The sequence below is a fragment of the Coregonus lavaretus genome, assembly GCF_964263955.1.
Source record: "Coregonus lavaretus genome assembly, chromosome: 4".
Lineage (NCBI taxonomy): Eukaryota > Metazoa > Chordata > Actinopteri > Salmoniformes > Salmonidae > Coregonus > Coregonus lavaretus.
The window spans coordinates 55897244-55913560 of NC_139991.1; the positions used below are offsets into that span (position 1 = coordinate 55897244).

The 16317-nt window shown below is 45.0% G+C and overlaps 1 pseudogene across 1 annotated transcript in view; it reads right to left on the bottom strand.

Annotated features, from left to right (window-relative positions):
• Window positions 1-722: 722 nt before the first annotated feature.
• The window catches only part of LOC311127966 (voltage-dependent N-type calcium channel subunit alpha-1B-like), a 209627-nt pseudogene continuing 194032 nt past the window's right edge, over window positions 723-16317 (bottom strand). The window contains exons 39-48 of the transcript in view: window positions 15483-15588; window positions 14939-15046; window positions 14399-14559; window positions 13801-13964; window positions 13508-13637; window positions 12100-12210; window positions 10728-10766; window positions 3245-3506; window positions 1388-1611; window positions 723-1250 (exon numbers count right to left, since the gene is read on the bottom strand). The product of the transcript in view is annotated as a voltage-dependent N-type calcium channel subunit alpha-1B-like (transcript). The remainder of the gene's footprint in view (window positions 1251-1387; window positions 1612-3244; window positions 3507-10727; window positions 10767-12099; window positions 12211-13507; window positions 13638-13800; window positions 13965-14398; window positions 14560-14938; window positions 15047-15482; window positions 15589-16317) is intronic.

Below are 16317 nucleotides of genomic sequence, written 5' to 3' on the forward strand. Positions count from 1 at the left end.
AGGAAAACACACACCATACGCAGTAGATCACCTGCTGGGTGTCAACGAACATTGGTGATTCATTGTGTAGAATCGTCTGGAAATTAATACAAAATGGCGGCTGATGGTCTGTGGTTAGAGGCGATAGGCCACCCGCTGCTTTTAACCGTTTGACAGCACAGTGTGTTTTGTCCTTTAGACAGCAATAGCATGTAGCCCCATTTTAAAACTGGAATAAAGGGGGAAGGAAAGGTTTTTATCTGCTCAATCCTGCAGAGAAACACTGTTCACAGTCTTAGTTGTTTTCCCCCACAGACAGTAGGAAGACATTTTGGCTTTTTTTCATCTACTAAAACAATGATTTCAATGACCAAGGCAAAATACTCACAGGGATTTCACATGTGCTCTGGACTATGCACACTATCGAAATAAGCTTTAATTTCAGTGCAAGAAGGGAATTGAGAAAATGTCATAGCAGGTGTCCTTTGACCTTTAGTGTCCTTTGTGTAGAAAAGAGAAAACATCACAAAAGAACGGGAATGATTTTCCTTTTCAGAGTACTTTTTCAATATTTTACACATCTTGGAACATATCCCTCACCCTTGAGCACCTAAGAGCACACAGGAACTGACATCAACACTGTACTGTCATCTGCACAAAAGATGAGCGAGTTCATCAACATTCAAGCTAAAACGCTTTCAGATATGTGAAGGGGGATGTTAGCTAAGCCACGCTATGCAACACTAGCACCAGTCATCCTCTTCCTTCTCCCGGAAGCTCCCAGTCCCTCTGGGGCTGGAGCTTGAACTGGCGTTGACCCCAAGAGTGAAGTGGTACCCATTTGGGACCCCAGCCCGGCCCTGTGGGGCAGGGGCAGAAGAAGGCCCAGCAGCCCCATGGGAGGCTGAGGCAGCAGTCCTAGGGGAGCGGCTCCCTCCATGGGTGCTCACAGCATCCTGGAAGTCGTCAGGCTCCTCAGGGAGGCTGTGTGGAGGGGCGTTCCGTGGACAGGGGCTCAGGTTTGGGTCTGAGCCAATGAGGGTGACGGGCAAGGGGGGTGACTCCAGCAGAGCGTTATGATCCGAGAGGCCACGACTGAGAAGGGACTGGTGCCCCGTGGCACCAAACTGCACAGGCAAGGAGTTTCCAGTCTTGTAGGCCACGGCGGGGCGGGGGGTCAGGGGGGTCTGGGGGAGCTGTCTGCGCCCACGGCAGGGTGTGATAGACCCAGAAGTTAGGACCGCTTGGCTGCCTTTACCCATGCCGATACTCTGCAGGAGACAGAAAACAAAGCAGAGAGCAGTAGAGATGAAGTGATGGACAGGATATCGGCCCCCTAACCTAAATCATCTCACCCTAAAGCAGCACTGACATCTCACCCTCAACCCCAAGCTCCAGGGCTACTCACCTGCTTGAAGAGGCCTAGGTCGTGGGTCTCTCCAGGGGAGGTGGAGCGGCTGGGGCCAGCTGACTTGGTGTGGCAGTGCTCCCTGCCTCCGTAGCGCTCACAGGAGTAGTAACGCTTCTTCTCCCCGGCTGCAGAGTGGTGCCTCCTCTCCTGAGGCCGGCCACGGTCACGCTCCCTCGCCCGCTCCCTGGACAAGCCCTCTACAGGAGGGTCAACAGGCGAACCTGGGGCACACACACACAGGATTAGGGACTGAAGTAACATACACGCATGTGGAGTATGTGTGTGTGTGCATCCCTCAGACCAAATTAAAAGGAATAAAGCCAAAACATCAGAAAGTGATTTCTGCTGACCTTTCAATTTTCTTCCAAAATTCTATGTTCTGATGAAAACCACGACAGAACAGCTTCAAGTGGCTGTTTTTCACTCTTCATGTGTCAGAGCCCTGTCCTAGTGTGTCTGTCCCAGAGGAATGTATCGCTTTCTCTTAATCTCCCTCCCTCTCTCTCTAACTCGCTCTCCTTCCCTCCTCCCTCTCGCCTTCTCTCCTTCTCCTCCTCTGTCTTCATCTCTACCTCCCTCCTCCCTTCCTTCCTTCCCTCCCTCCCCTCCCCTCCACTGCCAAAAGGTGTCCATAAATCCCCGACTGGGCCTGCCCAATAAAGCCCAGCTGCTGCTGCCCTCCAACGCTAACACAAAAACCACCCTGCGATCCTGGCATTACCCTCCATCTCCACTACACCATGACCACAGACTGATCTCTATTGCAGATCACCTCCATGTCCTCATCAGTGGACACTTGGCTGACCAGCCAGCCCACCAGTTCCATGGATCATGTTTCTGCTTCATGGAGATCATGGCTAGGTTCCAATTGGCACCCTATTCCCTATGTAGTGCACTACTTTTGACCAGAGCCCTATGGGACCTGGTCAATAGTGCACTATATAGTGAATAGGGTGCAACTTCAGACATTACCTCATACAGAGCAAACAGGGACTTAGGGGTGTCATCATGGTCTCTGAGCGATGTGAAATGGTACGGTATCTGTGTGGTTGTCTATGAATTAGGTCAGTATGGGTTTGAGTGTGTATTGATGACCTTTGACCTATGTGAGAAAACATGAACTATACCAACACAACTCTTGGCTGCTGAGGCCCATGTTCTGTGGGGCTCAGGCTGCCTGAGATATTCTCGACTAGAAGTAAAAGGGGGTTTTAGCCTCAGTCAGTCACAGCCTGTACATGAGACAGGCTAATTTCACATCGTACACAGTTTGTAGAGCGGCAGCCCTGTCGCCCATAAGGGGAGCTACTATTGGAGCAGCTTAGCCAACATTTTATAACTACTTTTTTTGAGGCCATTGTACAAAGAAGAACGGCGAATACAAATCAAAAATCTAATCCCCACAAAGCAGATTTTCCTCAGGGAGCTCATAAGTCTCTTTGCTAGTCAGATGGAAAACTTGACACGCAAAATCCCTGGCTCAAGCCCTTAGGGAAGCGCAACAGAGAAACCCCTTTCCTTCATAACCCGTTTCCTTCATAACCCGATCAGGCCCTTAATCCAATAAGGAATTTATGCCACTATGCAAAGGCGTCCAAGCGATTTGGAACAAGTGCTAGGTCTCTAGGTTTCTTTCGCTGCCTCTGAGAATGAAAGGTTTCCTTACTCTATTTCTGTATGAATTCATAGTTCAACAACTAGGATTCCACAGTGAGTGAGATATCTTTGAGTGTGTGTATGTTGCTGCATAAGTGTAGGTATGCATGTGAACATGAGTACATGACCATGTGAAACAAGTCTGTGTGTGTATCTGTGTTTCTGCACATGCATGCATCATGTGGGTACCCCTCTCACATGCTGTACTAGAAGGCTGAACGCTGGTTGCCCTGTCGAGTGACTTCTGCTTCTTGTCCCGGTCCTTGTCCCTGCGTCTGTGACAGCGGTGGTGGTGGTGATGGTGGTGGGTCCTGTCCTGGGCCTGACCTGGGGCTGAGGAGGCCTGGGCTTGGGCCTGTCTGGGCCGCTCCAGGGTGTAGTTCCTTAGATTCACCTCCTGGGGGCGCTGGGAAGCCAACATGGATGCCGACCGTCTGATAGGACTGATGTCAGCAATAGGCTGAGAGGAGCAAGCAAAGAGGAAGAACAGTGAGTGGAGGAATACAAGATGGAGGGCTAGCTACCATAGTAGTGTAGCGTTAGAGTGTTATAGAATACAGCACAACCAAAGCACTACTGGACTGGAGCACCAAGCACCAAACTGTTCACTAGACACAGTACAGACGAGGAGGTACGACCGACCGGTGGATACCACTCTCTGGGCTTGAGACTGACGTTCAACCTCTTCAGACACAGATGTTGAGGAGACATTTCTGACTAAAACACTCCGCGATTTCAACTCACTACATTTCATCTTGAACACATCACTAATGATTGGCATAGCACCCTTCGAATCCCAAATCAACCCCTTTGCCCCTATCCCTAGGGCCTAGGCACATGATATAGATCCGAAAGGATAGGGTAGGTATAATCAATATGGTAATGACTCTACCTTGCCCCTGGCCCCTGGCTAGCTCGGGTCCAGGGCATTATGTGAGGCTTGCTGACGTTGTAGGATGGCACAGCATCAGCAAGCCACATGTAACGCCGTGGACCAGAGCTATGGCCTCTGGCACGCTACGTGGCAACATACTGGCACCGTACCATATTCACCATACTGCCTAAATCTATCACATTTTTGGAATACACACAGGTGCATAGGGGGTAAGAGGTTGGGTGTACATAATGTTGGGTCCAAGTTGTTAAAACTTGTCATAAGCTAGCAGGAGACACTGCTAGTGAAGTAAGAAAAAGAAGGGTGTTGACATTTCCCATTAAATATTCCACACCTTGACAAGCTCAGATTTTTCTGTCTTTGAAAGAAGCTTGATTACGCAGTAAAATTAACATGGCAAAAGAGAACATTATGAAGTTTAAGACTGCTGGAAATGAATGCATTGACAGCTTCTATCAATGTGGCCAATTAGTAGTCAGTACAATACCAGTCAAACGTTTGGACACACCTACTCATTCCAGGTTTTTTTTTTTTTTTGACTATTTTCTACATTTTAGAATAATAGTGAAGACATCAAAACTATGAAATAACACATATGGAATCATGTAGTAAGCAAAAAAGTGTTAAACAAATCAAAATATACAGTGGGGAGAACAAGTATTTGATACACTGCCGATTTTGCAGGTTTTCCTACTTACAAAGCATGTAGAGGTCTGTTATTTGTATCATAGGTACACTTCAACAGTGAGAGACGGAATCTAAAACAAAAATCCAGAAAATCACATTGTATGATTTTTAAGTAATTGATTTGCATTTTATTGCATGACATAAGTATTTGATACATCAGAAAAGCAGAACTTAATATTTGGTACAGAAACCTTTGTTTGCAATTACAGAGATCATACGTTTCCTGTAGGTCTTGACCAGGTTTGCACACACTGCAGCAGGGATTTTGGCCCACTCCTCCATACATACCATCTCCAGATCCTTCAGGTTTCGGGGCTGTCGCTGGGCAATACGGGCTTTCAGCTCCCTCCAAATATTTTCTATTGGGTTCAGGTCTGGAGACTGGCTAGGCCACTCCAGGACCTTGAGATGCTTCTTACGGAGCCACTCCTTAGTTGCCCTGGCTGTGTGTTTCGGGTCGTTGTCATGCTGGAAGACCAGCCACGACCCATCTTCAATGCTCTTACTGAGGGAAGGAGGTTGTTGGCCAAGATCTCGCGATACATGGCCCCATCCATCCTCCCCTCAATACGGTGCAGTCGTCCTGTCCCCTTTGCAGAAAAGCATCCCCAAAGAATGATGTTTCCACCTCCATGCTTCACGGTTGGGATGGTGTTCTTGGGGTTGTACTCATCCTTCTTCTTCCTCCAAACACGGCGAGTGGAGTTTAGACCAAAAAGCTCTGTTTTTGTCTCAGCAGACCACATGACCTTCTCCCATTCCTCCTCTGGATCATCCAGATGGTCATTGGCAAACTTCAGACGGGCCTGGACATGCGCTGGCCTGAGCAGGGGGACCTTGCGTGCGCTGCAGGATTTTAATCCACGACGGCGTAGTGTGTTACTAATGGTTTTCTTTGAGACTGTGGTCCCAGCTCTCTTCAGGTCATTGACCAGGTACTGCCGTGTAGTTCTGGGCTGATCCCTCACCTTCCTCATGATCATTGATGCCCCACGAGGTGAGATCTTGCATGGAGCCCCAGACCGAGGGTGATTGACCGTCATCTTGAACTTCTTCCATTTTCTAATAATTGCGCCAACAGTTGTTGCCTTCTCACCAAGCTGCTTGCCTATTGTCCTGTAGCCCATCCCAGCCTTGTGCAGGTCTACAATTTTATCCCTGATGTCCTTACACAGCTCTCTGGTCTTGGTCATTGTGGAGAGGTTGGAGTCTGTTTGATTGAGTGTGTGGACAGGTGTCTTTTATACAGGTAACGAGTTCAAACAATTGCAGTTAATACAGGTAATGAGTGGAGAACAGGAGGGCTTCTTAAAGAAAAACTAACAGGTCTGTGAGAGCCGGAATTCTTACTGGTTGGTAGGTGATCAAATACTTATGTCATGCAATAAAATGCAAATTAATTACTTAAAAATCATACAATGTGATTTTCTGGATTTTTGTTTTAGATTCCGTCTCTCAAAGTTGAAGTGTACCTATGATAAAAATTACAGACCTCTACATGCTTTGTAAGTAGGAAAACCTGCAAAATCGGCAGTGTATCAAATACTTGTTCTCCCCACTGTATTTTATATTTGAGATTCTTCAAATAGCCACCCTTTGCCTTGATGACAGCTTTGCACACTCTTGGCATTCTCTCAACCAGCTTCATGAGGTAGTCACATGGAATGCATTTCAATTAACAGGTGTGCCTTCTTAAAAGTTCATTTGTGGAATTTATTTCCTTCTTAATGTATACAGAAGATAGCCCTATTTGGTAAAAGACCAAGTCCATATTATGACAAGAACTGCTCAAATAAGCATAGAGAAACGACAGTTCATCATTACTTTAAGACATTAAGGTCAGTCGATACGGAGAATGTCAAGAACTGGCTCTCATGAAGACCGCCACAGGAATGGAAGACCCAGAGTTACCTCTGCTGCAGAGGATAAGTTCATTAGCGTTACCAGCCTCAGAAATTGCAGCTCAAATAAATGCTTCACAGAGTTCAAGTAACAGACACATCTCAACATCAACTGTTCAGAGGGGACTGTGTGAATCATGCCCTCATGGTCGAATTGCTGCAAAGAAACCACTACTAAAGGACACCATTAAGAAGAAGAGACCTGCTTGGGCCAAGAAACACGAGCCATGGACATTAGACCGGTGGAAATGTGTCCTTTGGTCTGGAGTCAAATGTGAGATTTTTGGTTCCAACCACCGTGTCTTTGTGAGACGCGGTGTGGGTGAACGGATGATCTCTGCATGTGTATTTCCCACCGTAAAGCATTGAGGAGGTGGTGTTATGGTGTGGGGGTGCTTTGCTGCTGACACTGTCTGTGATATATTTAGAATTCAAGGCACACTTAACCAGCATGGCTGCCACAGCATTATGCAGTGATATGCCATCCCATCTGGTTTGGGCTTAGTGGGACTATAATTTTTGTTTTTCAACAGGACAATGGCCCAACACACCTCCAGGCTGTGTAAGGGCTATTTTACCAAGAAGGAGAGTGATGGAGTGCTGCATCAGATGACCTGGCCTCCACAATCCCCCGACCTCAACCCAACTGAGATGGTTTGGGATGAGTCGGACCGCAGAGTGAAGGAAAAGTAGTCAACAAGTGCTCAGCATATGGGGGAACTCCTTCAAGACTGTTCAAAAAGCATTCCAGGTGAAGCTGGTTGAGAGAATGCCAAGAGTGTGCAAAGCTGTCATCAAGGCAAAGGGTGGCTATTTGAAGAATCTCAAATATAAAATATTTTGATTTGTTTAACACTTTTACGTTTTACTACATGATTCCATATGTGTTATTTCATAGTTTTGATGTCTTCACTATTATTCTACAATGTAAAAAATAGTAAAAATAAAGAAAAACCCTTGAATGAGTAGGTGTGTCCAAACTTTTGACTGGTAGTGTACATAATTACAGTTATTTCTAAACCACTTCAATACTAAACATCTGGGTGATACTGTAGTTGCTTAATAGGAATGTCTCCCCCCTACCGGATTCTTATCTGACCGAATGGCTCTGCCTGGACTGGAGGTACAGTTACTAAGCTGATTGGCTGGAACGCTAACTACGTTATCACTCCCTCTGGTGGTCACAGCCTGGATGACATCCTGCCATAGTCTCCTCGAAAAAGCATGTGAGTATTCCCAATATAAAAGTCCTATTCAATTTTCAGTTCTAAGTTTAGTTCTTAATTGATTGTTGAATCGGTACGGCCACAAGTCAACTGACTGATATTCTAGATGAAAACCAAATTGATTCTTGAGGTATACACTCCGTTGTGCTTGTTCCAAGAGTTCCTATCACACAGTCCTGGCCAGTAGCTTCAGTCAGTGGATTGTACAACAACAACAACAACAACAACAACAACAACATACAAAGAGAGAACAGTACAGTTATGTCAGTAGGAAAGTAGGAAAGTAGGAGAATAGCAGTCCCTGATTACATTAAACATTAACACACCACCCACTGAAACAACATTCAAAACACTAATTCTCAAAAATATCATATGATGTCACTTCATGGAAAGAAAGCAGAAAGAGTGTTTGGCGTACCATGCATTCGGAAAGTATTCACACCTCTTGACTTTTCCCACATTTAGTTATGTTACCGCCTTATTCTAAAATGGATTTTTAAAAATGTATCCTCAGCAATCTACACACAATAACCCATAATGACAAAGCGAAAACAGGTTTTTAGAAATGTTTGCAAATGTATTACAAATAAAAAACAGAAATACCTTATTTACATAAGTATACAGACCCTTTGCTATGAGAGTCGAAATTGAGCTCAGATGCATCCTGTTTCCATTGATCATCCTTGAGATGTTTCTACAACTTAACTGGAGTCCACTTGTGGTAAATTCAATTGATTGGACATGATTTGGAAAGGCACACACCTGTCTATATAATGTCCCACAGTTGACACTGCATGTCAGAGCAAATACCAAGCCATGAGATCGAAGGAATTGTCCGTAGAGCTCCGAGACAGGATTGTGTCGAGGCACAGATCTGGGGAAGGGTACCAAAAAATGTCTGCAGCATTGAAGGTCCCAAAGAATACAGTGGCCTCCATCATTCTTAAATGGAAGAAGTTTGGAACCACCAAGACTCTTCCTAGAGGTGGCCGCCCGGCCAAACTGAGCAATCGGGGGAGAAGGGCCTTGGTCAGGGAGGTGACCAAGAACCCGATGGTCACTCTGACAGAGCTCCAGAGTTCCTCTGTGGAGATGGGAGAATCTTCCAGAAGGACAACCATCTCTGCAGCACTCCACCAATCAGGCATTTATGGTAGAGTGGCCAGACGGAAGCCACATGACAGCCCACTTGGAGTTTGCCAAAAGGCACCTAAAGACTCTCAGACTATGGGAAACAAGATTTTCTGGTCTGATGAAACCAAGATTTAACTATTTGGCCTGACTGCCAAGCGTCATGTCTGGAGGAAACCTGGCACCATCCCTACGGTGAAGCATGGTGGTGGCAGCATCCTGCTGTGGGGATGTTTTTCAGCGGCAGGGACGGGGAGACTAGTCAGGATTGAGGCAAAGATGAACGGAGAAAAGTACAGAGAGATCCTTGATGAAAACCTGCTCCAGAGCGCTCAGGACCTCAGACTGGGGTGAAGGTTCACCTTCCAACAGGACAACGACCCTAAGCACACAGCCAAGACAACGCAGGAGTGGCTTTGGGACAAGTCACTGAATATCCTTGAGTGGCCTAGCCAGAGCCCGGACTTAAACCCGATCTAACATCTCTGTAGAGACCTGAAAATAGCTGTGCAGGGACGCTCCCCATCCAACCTGACAGAGCTTGAGAGGATCTGCAGAGAAGAATGGGATAAACTCCCCTAATACAGGTGTGCCAAGCTTGTAGAGTCATACCCAAGATGACTCAATGCTGTAATCGCTGCCAAAGGTGCTTCAACAAAGTACTGAGTAAAGGGTCTGAATACTTATGTAAATGTCATATTTCAATTTTATATTTTTAATAAATTAGCAAAACATTATAAATACCAGTTTTTGCTTTGTCATTATGGGGTATTGTGTGTAGATTGATGAGGGGGAAAAAAACAATCAACTTTAGAATAAGGCTGTAACATAAGAAAATGTGGAGAAAGTCAAGGGGTCTGAATACTTTCCGAATGCTCTGTATGTGGGGGAACTTTCAAAGTACTAAAACACTGAACAATAGTTCTACTGTGGGTGATGTGGATCTTGACTACTCACACCAATATGGGCTTAAACTAATGTCTAAAGAGTGTCAGACTGATGGTGAGCAATGTTCCCTCTAATAGTTTTCGGCTCTGAACAAATTTCAGGTCTGCTGAACGCAAACTTGAACATTGTGAAAATTCTGTGCAACTTCCAGCGCGTGTTTACTATGAACACTGAGGCTGTACCCGCTTTAAGTTACAGTTTTAACAGTGGCCAAGTAGGCTACTGTGGCGATTAGATCATAATGTAGGCCTACCCGATTGGATCACCATAAAAAACAACGGAGAAAATGCAACTTTTACAGTTTTAACATGGAAATAGCTGTTCTATCATTCAGCCTACAGTAGCAGCCAATGTGTGGTGTTCAATGTAGGATTTTTGAAAAAATCATGCAGGGTTTGACATTCATCTGTTTATCCACTCGTCCTTCAGACAAGGAGGTGACTGAAAATGTTGTGTTGTTTGATGCAAGAAACCACTTTACAATTTAAAATGCTTTATTATTCCCATTCCATTATTACAGAGAATCAGATAAATGATGCTCCCCTCTGCCTATTGGCTACTTAGCTTATTCAAGCCTGTCTCAAAATACAACACTGCTCCTTTAAGACAAATAAAAGCTCTACCTGACTCGCATTTCAAAGATGTCTAGAAACGTGCGAACTCCGCACTGGAATGGAGGGAGCACAGAGGCAAACATAGAGTTTGAAAAAGAGGAATGCGAGAGAGAAAGGGAAAGAGATATATAGAAAGAGAGAGAGGAGAGGAGAGGAGAGGAGAGGAGAGGAGAGGAGAGGAGAGGAGAGGAGAGGAGAGGAGAGGAGAGGAGAGGAGAGGAGAGGAGAGGAGAGGAGAGGAGAGGAGAGGAGAGGGAGAGACGGAACAGGTGTACATACTGCCAGGTAGGTCCCAGGTAGGAGGCGAGGGTGGTTCCGCTATCAGACACAGGAGGGAGGTGGGCACAACATTAGCCATGGGAGTCAAGAGGAGAAGAGGAGGGAGGATGGGAGGAATGGGAGTGGATGGGGAGACAGGAAGACAGATCGACAGCAAAGCGAGACAGACATGTTTCATATGGTTAGACGTGTGAACCAATCACACAGCTGGAAAGAAGGGTCCAGAAAAAGTATTCAAGAGGGAAGAAACCAGGACTCCATTTACCATCGGAGCAGGGAGAAAAATATGGGGGAAAAAATGAAAGACAGTAATAAAAATACAGAAAATTAATATAAGGGGAAAACAATTTTGGACATTGACTATATCCATAATGGATATAATAACGTTTGTGTGAAAAACAAAATCATGCAAATGGGTCAAAAAATATGTGGAAATGGATTTCAACATTTATAAACAGCATGATGAAGATGGGGCATAGTTGAAATAAGGTTTTATGCAATTCCCTACATTTCTTTCACCTGAACTTTTCGGGGAGAGAGATATTTGCATATGACATTATTATATTACACAATGTGACCATCAGATTAGCATCAGTTGTTTAAAACATGATTTTTTAAAATCTTGTGTAGTATGCTAAATACTCTGTGTTAACAGAGATAAACATTATTCTCGTTCAGGTACAGTGTCGCTATCTGTTCCAGGGTGCCATGTATTGCTGGGGACATGGCTCTACATTCAGAATTGTTGAGGAAATATTATAGTGAGATGTCACATAAGGTCTACATCACAAATGGCACCCTATTCCCTATATAGTGCACTAGTTTTGACCAGAGTCATATGGGCCCTGGTCAAAAGTGGTATATTGTATAGGGAATAGGGTGCCATTTGGGATTCACACAAGGTCAGCAGAATGACTTGATGTGCACTGACAGACAGCATCTCTGCTTTAGTTAGCCTGTGGCTGCTTTCACTAATTAATGTCTTCCTACCTACCTTTATCTTCTGTCTTTCTTCTACTCTATCTTTCTCTATCCTACTGTATGTTCTCTTTCACTTCTACTACTTTCCTCACTCCCTTCCTCTTGGACTATGTATCATAGTAATATCAGCATCAAGTACTACTGACTGTCTGAGAAAGTATTATTTAATACTGTCAACTCTGGAGTATTAACTGTGTTGTACGAACCCTAACCTGTATAATTTGTACTGCTGTACAACTAGAATTGTCCTAATGTTGACATTGTCCTATTTGTAGAATCAATGCCCTTTGATTTGTGCAGGCACCATGTTGGCAGCCCTAGCGGGTCCTGGTGGGGTCCTTTGTGAGAGAGTAAAGGGGTACAGTAAGGCGGTGAGTGATGAAGGACTTACATAGTACTGGGAGTCCAGTCTTGGCATGGAGGCTGCTCTGCCATGGCCATCCAGACCAGAGTAGCCCCCTATATCAGCACCGTTCTCCACCTGCCTCATCTCCACTGATTCCTAAAAGTTAAGTTGAGGGTACCAGAGTGAATGATGGTACGGTGGTTGCTTGCATAATTCACATCTTTGGTACACTACCAGTCAAAAGTTTGGACACACATACAAGGTATTTTCTTTATTTTGACTATTTTCTACATTGTAGAATAATAGTGAAGACATCAAAACTATGAACTAACACATATGGAATCATCTAGTAAGGTCAGTCAATACGGAAAATGTAAAGAACTTTGAACGTTTCTTCAAGTGCAGTCGCAAAAACAATCAAGCACTGTGACGAAACTGGCTCTCATGAGGACCGCCACAGGAATGGAAGACCTCTGCTGCAGAGGGTAAGTTCATTAGTTACCAGCCTCAGAAATTGCAGCCCAAATAAATGCTTCACAGAGTTCAAGTAACAGACACATCTCAACATCAACTGTTCAGAGGAGACTGTGTGAATCAGGCCTTCATGGTCGAATTGCTGCAAAGAAACCACTACTAAAGGACACCAATAAGAAGAAGAGACCTGCTTGGGCCAAGAAACACGAGCAATGGACATTAGACAGGTGGAAATCTGTCCTTTGGTCTGGAGTCCAAATTGGAGATTTTTGGTTCCAACCGCTGTGTCTTTGTGAGACGCAGTGTGGGTGAACGGATGATCTACGCATGTGTAGTTCCCACCGTAAAGCATGGAGGAGGAGGTGTTATGGTGCTTTGCTGGTGACACTGTCTGTGATGTATTTAGAATTCAAGGCACACGTAAACAGCATGGCTATCACAGCATTCTGCAGCGATATGCCATCCCATCTGGTTTGGGCTTAGTGGGACTATAATTTGTTTATCAACAGGACAATGACCCAACACACCTCCAGGCTGTGTAAGGGCTATTTTACCAAGAAGGAGAGTGATGGAGTGCTGCATCAGATGACCTGGCCTCCACAATCCCCCGAACTCAACCCAATTGAGATGGTTTGGGATGAGTCGGACTGCAGAGTGAAGGAAAAGCAGCCAACAAGTGCTCAGCATATGTGGGAACTCCTTCAAGACTGTTGGAAAAGCATTTCAGGTGATGCTGGTTGAGAGAATGCCAAGAGTGTGCAAAGCTGTCATCAAGCCAAAGGGTGGCTATTTGCAGAATCTCAAATATAAAATATATTTTGATTTGTTTAACACTTTTTTGGTTACTACATGATTCCATATGTGTTATTTCATAGTTTGATGTCTTCAATATTATTCTACAATATAGAAAATAGTAAAAATAAAGAAAAACCCTTGAATGAGTAGGTGTGTCCAAACTTTTGACCGGTAGTGTAAGTACCTGAGGTTTGTTGGAGTAGGGCACGTCCTCTGACTGGCCCCTCTGTAGAGTCCTATTTCTACTGCTGGACCACTGGCCCTCCTGAGACAGCTGCTCTCCTGACTCTCTTATGGCACTTCTAGGGCTTGGTCTGAGGTCACACACACACAACCATATTAGTTCCATTATTAGTTAACGTGATGTGCTACATCTAATGTTACCTGCTTTACTACCTGTGTACAGTATGTGTATGTTAATCCATTGATATTCATGACTCTATGTCTGCTAAGAAAACCCCATGGGTGGGCACTCACACTGCATCCCCATTGGTTAGAGAGGTGGTGGAGGGCAGGGGCTCTGGCTGAGACGCTGGTTCAGGCTGGGAGGATGGCAGGGGATTGGCACTGGTGATTGGCGTCACCTCCTCCTGCATATGGGTCATGGTCATGGGTCGGAAGAAGGTTGGACCCTTTTTACTCTGCAGGAGACACAGAGAGAGGAGAAAATAATCAAGTGATGTTATGAATGCATTGAATTCCATCCCATTTCTAGCTCTTCATCTGGACCTCACAGTAGAGATACATTCAATGGATTTGGAGCCTATAACTCGCTAATAATTTGTCCCCAAAATAACACCATAGGGCCCAATGCCTTTTTGTCTGTATGGGTCGATTTATCTCGGGAGCATCCGTGAGAGTCAGTCCCATGCATGAGTGCATATTTGAGGCCAATAGAGTTGGATAGAGGGCTCACTTGCCACAAAGCTTGTTTTTGCATGGGAAGCGCCATTGACGACTTTCACCATTTTGAAGAAGTGGAGATAACCCTCAATGGCCCTCCCCATGCTGTCACAGAAGCAATTATGGCAAAGATGAGCCCTTTATCCAACTCTATGTTGGGGCCATATCCTACCTTAATTGTCCCTGTGAAGTCCAGTCCCAGTTGCTGTTCCAGTCTCTTGGCCCGGTTCTGCTTGTAGTAGTCAAAGATCATGAGGGCAGCGTAGACCTTCCCCACTGTCAGCTCTCGGTTTACAACCGCAAAGGGGCAAAGGAGCTCATTGAACTCATCAACTGAAAGAAGAGAAGGAAGAAGGTGAGATGGAAGAAGGAGAGAGTAGTGGAGAAAAGCACTAGTTGTCTTCTCTCCACTACCACTAGATGGCATCGAAGGAGACAGAATGAGGGCGAATGTACTGTAGTCAGGCCGTGTGTGTGTGTGTGTAAATATAGCTCCTCCCACATACACAGAGTAGACTGAACAAGCAGTAAAAAGAGCAGAATGAGTAGAAAGCAGCTGGGCCTACACACTCACTCAAGGGATGACTGGGATTTGGTGAAGCCGTCTTTTCTGTCTTTCTAAGTTCTTTCTCTGTATTTTAGTTTCTCACTCACATCCTTTAACACACACACACACACACACACACACACACACACACAGAGCTTGGCTTACTTTTATATGGTGTGACCAGCAGGTCAACAGTCTTCTGAGGCAGGTTGGGCCAGACTCTGGAGATCTCTTTCCTCAGGTCAGCGTCACACAGGCGCTGGGCCAGGACGCCTGAGGAGAGAAACTCCTATGTCACATCACATCCATCCACACTCGTTCATCAGCACCACACACTAATGTCCCACACATCCCTATCAGGGCCCATATGTATCAAGCATCTCAGAGTAGAGTGCTGATCTAGGATCAGGTCCCCCCCTGTCCATGTAAGTTAATTCATTTTGATCTAAAAGGCTAAACTGATCCGAAGTCAGCATTCCTACTGTTGATGCTTGATACGGCCCTGGACCTAGCAGGACAGGTTTATTAGGCCACCACCCTCTTCTTTGAATGATTACATATTGTGATTTCTTTAAGTAAACAAAATGAGTACCTTATTTTTCATATATTTTTTTACTTGATTTATGATTTGTATTTGCCATATTCATATTCTACTACTGTGGTTGGAGTGTGTTCATGTGTAGAGGTGCTTAGGTTAAAGATCACTGACCAGATGCCAGTTTGATCTCCAGAGCGGTGCGGATGAGAGCCATCAGAGTGGATGTGAAATGCACTGTGTTGTCATCGGCGATGGGCATGTTCATCTTAACCAATCGCTAAGGAGAATAGAAACCATGGTGAGGGCCCATTAGAACACCCACGTTAGCACATGTTAGGATCAATAGCTCTTTGGGGAGGTTATGTGTGCTGGCTGTAGAGTATTTCCATGTTAAATGATGGAACCGAGACTGACACAAGTCCTGCAGAGTCTGAAACTGTCCTAATATGGACACTAAACATGCAGAATTAGTTGATATGTTTCACTTGAGAGTAAGTGTGGACTTCTGACAGCCAGTGGCTTGGCTTAGTTTCAGACCAGCACACAGAAGAGCTTTCCAAGGAACACAACAACACAAGACATCCCAGAGAGGAGAGAGAACATTCAGAGCAACACTCCATGCAAATGGTAATGTGAGAGTAAGACTATGGGTCGATGTTTGAGATGGACATTGAGAGGGACAACAAATCAACGCAATGTGCATTAGGACTCCTCAGAACATGTCAGGGTTTTATTTGGCTTAGAGAAATGTATGGTGAGTTCATCATCTTATGGACTTAATAGCAATTTACTAGAAACTATGAGTGGTGTGGATGAAGTGGAGTGTAGTTAGTCCTTTTCTGAATTCAGTGACCACATTACATAATGTCAGCATGCATCCAAGGCAAGCCCTGGAGTAGTATGTTTTAGTGCTGCTATGAAAGGATGAATGAATGAAACCATGTCTGTGTTATGGGGCCACACTCCTCCAAGCCTCCTTTCATTGTGAGGAGGCTAGCAGAGCAGA